Here is a 3673-nt window from a genome sequence, read left to right on the forward strand (position 1 = left end):
TACTTTTTCAATTTCAGTCAGATTTCTAACTTGAATTAACTAGTTCATTGAAATAAACTAAACTGAATAAACTGAAATGAAGAAGACTTCTCTGCACTTGCAGAAGAGGCCGCAGCCTTGAAAAACTGGTTTTCATTTGGTTTCCTTTAATAAACTCCAGCTCTGGGTGCTTAGTCAATGACTTCTCCCAGCTCAGTGGTTTGGCATTTAAAAAAAAACTTTGATAGAAACATTGACTACTTGAATATTATTTAGTTTAAATTCAGAGATTATAGTAAACTTCAGTCTTGATATAGATTGAGAACATAGGGTGGATGAACCTCCATTGGGTGTGTCTGATAGCGTTTCCTCTAAACTGTGGCCTGGCAGCCACGCATACCACACAGCTTAGAGGGAATGCTGGTGGCTGAACTGGCAGCTACTTGGGAATGAGAACCAGATTTTCTAGTAGCCTGGAGTTCCAGGCTAGGAGACTGGAGATCTATAGAAATTCACTGGGGAGATTCAGATTATACATGAGGTCCCATACCCAGTCTATATGAAGCCAGTGACACACCTCTTCCTTTGTGCGCTCAGACCCTTACTTTCCAAAAATACAGAAATGGGGAGTTACTGACACTCTGAGCTGCAGTAATCTATTATGGAATCACACTATCAAGCCATATTTATTGCTTTTGTTAGGTCACATTGCTACGTCTCTGAAATGCGTGTATGCTAGTTTGATTTCATACATGCTATGCCTCTTCATTTTGAGAGGTTGTCAAAGACACAGCTCCCATGGGGTAGTAGCCCAATGCTTACAGTTACCACCATTGTATTGCTGGAGCATGTCTATACCAGCATTTTGCTGGAGCTGCATGTCAGCTTGTGTGGCACAGGAAGGTCGTTTTCTTTAGGCAGCAGAAAGGCTGGGTGTCAGTGGCTTGCAACAGATGTGTGGTGCAAAAGGCAAGGTCTATCAGAAAGGTTTGTAGTGGAGAACAGGCTTCTCTTAAAATGACTCTCAAGCAAACATCTCCCATTGAGTGGTTGATTCCATAAATCCTACTCCCTAGCAACATCCCCTTTGGATAGCGGAAAACAAATTCCCCTCTTATAGCTGCAAAGAGGCTAGAAATAGTTGTGTGGATGGGCAGACACTAACATATAATTGTTATTTTTGTGGTTTTCCCCTGCTTTACTGTACACAATAAGGATGTGTGTTCCCTACTGGCTTGCATGAAGTGAAGTTAGCACAGGGCCCTAGGCATACAGAAGTCAAACACTGGCATTTGTTTTTCAAGAAGCAGCTGAATGCCAGGACTTCTTGGGAACATTGAAACCGCAAAGGCTAAAAGAGGGAAATAAAATCTTAAAGTTCAGTTAATTAAGAATCTCCTTCTCACTCTGTGTGTGCATGTGTGTGTATAATACACACACACACACACACACACACACACACACACACACACACACACACACACTCTGAGCTGTCATAACATACGTATATATCCACTCTTATTCTTGACATCCATACAAATGTCCAAACCCTTTTTGAATCTTTTGAAGTTCTTGACCTCAGTGATAGTTTAATTATACGAATCCTGAAGAGACTGACGCATAATCACAACTTTAAGAACATTAGTTCAACTCTGGTCCAGTGTGTAAAAACTAAGCACTAACCACATTGAGGCCTACAAAAGTTGCCCAGAGTCACATGTCATGGGAAATTCCGCTGAACCGACCTCTTGCTGAGGAAATCCATTCCGAGTCTCAGTGTGGACCATCAAGAGGCACAAATGACATAATTTTTTGTGGCAGATCCACATAATTTTTCCTGACAGATCCAGGAAAAATGCTGAGAACACCACCAGGAACTGTATATGGCTTTTATCAATTTGACCAAAGCCTTTGACTCTGTTAACTGTGAGGTTCTATGGAAGATCTTATTGAAGCTTGGTTGCCCAGGGAAATTTATCACCATCCTAAGATTCATTCATGACCAGATGACTGCTTCCATCCTATACAGTGGAGCCCTTTGCCATTCAAACTGCTGTCAAGCAGGGCTGCACCAATTCTACTTTCCATCTTTCTTATGGTCATCAAGGTGCTCATCTGTGATCCTGTTACATGGCATCAGTGCTGAGTACAGGATGGATGGGAACCGTTTCAATCTTTCCCGCCTCCATGCCAAAACCCAAGTCACATCGGGCTCAATTGTTGAACTTTAGTATGCTGATGATTGTACTGTTGTTGCACATACTGAGGAGGTATGACGACCCTTAACTGCTTCTCTCAAGTATAGCAGTGGTTGGGACCGACCCTTAACATCTGGAAAACAAAGGTGCTTCAACAGCCTAGGACAAGAGAGTTAACTTCCCTGATAAAGATCCTCATCGACGGACAGGAGCTGGAGAACGTTGAACACTTTGCATACCTCAGCAGCCATCTCTCAAAGGCCAACATCGACCAGGACATCCAGTATAGGATCCGATGTGCCAGCTCTGCCTTTGGAAGACTGTATCGCTGTGTGTTCAGTGATCATGACATCAGGACTCAAAACAAAGCTCCTATTGTATAAGGCTGTGATAATCCCAACTGTTCTCTATGGCTGTGAGGCTTGGGTGACCTACAGGGACCACCTGAAGAACCTGAAATGCCTTCACCAGCACTACCTCCAAAAGATCCTTGGCATCAAGTGGGAGGATTATCACACAAATGCCAGCGTTCTTACCAATGCTAACACCGCTGGCATGGAAGCATTGACTATTCAGCATCGGCTGCAGTGGACGGGGCATTGCGCGTGCATGCCTGATGCATGTTTACCACAACTGCTATACTCCCAACTCGGCCAAGGACAAAGAACACGTGTGGGCTAGAGGAAATGCTTCAAAAACGCCCTCAAGACAAACATTAAGATGTGGCACTAACATAACAAATTGGGAAAAACTAACCTAGGACATGGGTACATGGAGACACCTTGTGAGAGAAGGTACATCTATCTTACTTTGAGGAAACCATCTTGCCCTGCAGGCAGAAAAATGACACAAATGGAAGGAAAAGAAACAAGACAAAGAAATCTGTGGCCTGACCCTCCCTTTAACCACCACCTGTGGTGTCGGTCTCTAGGAGCAGCCTTCTTAGCCATCAAGGGACACATCTACAACCCGCTACCTGGCCCATGGGAGCGATCATCCACAAGCCTGAGGGATCGCCGCTGCCACCGGTGGCAAGGATGACAAGGAAGGAAGGGCAGGAAGCAGGCAGGCAGGCAGGGCCAGGGCCACAGATAAGAAGCGGTGCCAGTTTCAGTGCGGAGCGGTGCGCCTGCTTCGGGCCCTGCCGAGAGGCCCCTTAGCGCTCGGCCGGGCACGGGGTGAATGCAGGGCTGGGGCTCGCTGCAGGCGCCAAGCTCCCCGCGGCGGGATGGGCCGTTCCCGCGGCGTCCAGGGAATTCTTTGCACCGTGGGGATTGCACCGCAGGTCTTTAGGATCCACGGGAGCCCTAGAGGCCTCGGGCAGGCGGGGGGCGCAGGGAGGAAGCAGAGGCCGGGCTGGAAGAGCCGAGCAGGCGCAAGCGGGGCTGGCTGCTGCCGCGGCCTTCCGGGGGCGCGTCCCGAGCTGGGCTGAAGCGCGCCTCGCTCCGCCCCGCGGAAGCCGCGTCTGGGGCCCGCGCGAAGGTGCGTGCTGCGCT

General features: G+C 47.5%; 1 protein-coding gene across 2 annotated transcripts in view; it reads left to right on the plus strand.

Annotated features, from left to right (window-relative positions):
* Nucleotides 1-1546: 1546 nt before the first annotated feature.
* CPQ (carboxypeptidase Q) overlaps nucleotides 1547-3673 on the plus strand; it is a 320242-nt gene continuing 318115 nt past the window's right edge. For both annotated transcript variants that reach the window (XM_025209315.1, XM_006027994.3), the window contains exon 1: nucleotides 1547-3659. The gene's annotated coding sequence lies outside the window, so the exon portion shown is untranslated. The remainder of the gene's footprint in view (nucleotides 3660-3673) is intronic.

Source organism: Alligator sinensis, unplaced genomic scaffold (assembly GCF_000455745.1).
Source record: "Alligator sinensis unplaced genomic scaffold, ASM45574v1 scaffold191_1, whole genome shotgun sequence".
Lineage (NCBI taxonomy): Eukaryota > Metazoa > Chordata > Crocodylia > Alligatoridae > Alligator > Alligator sinensis.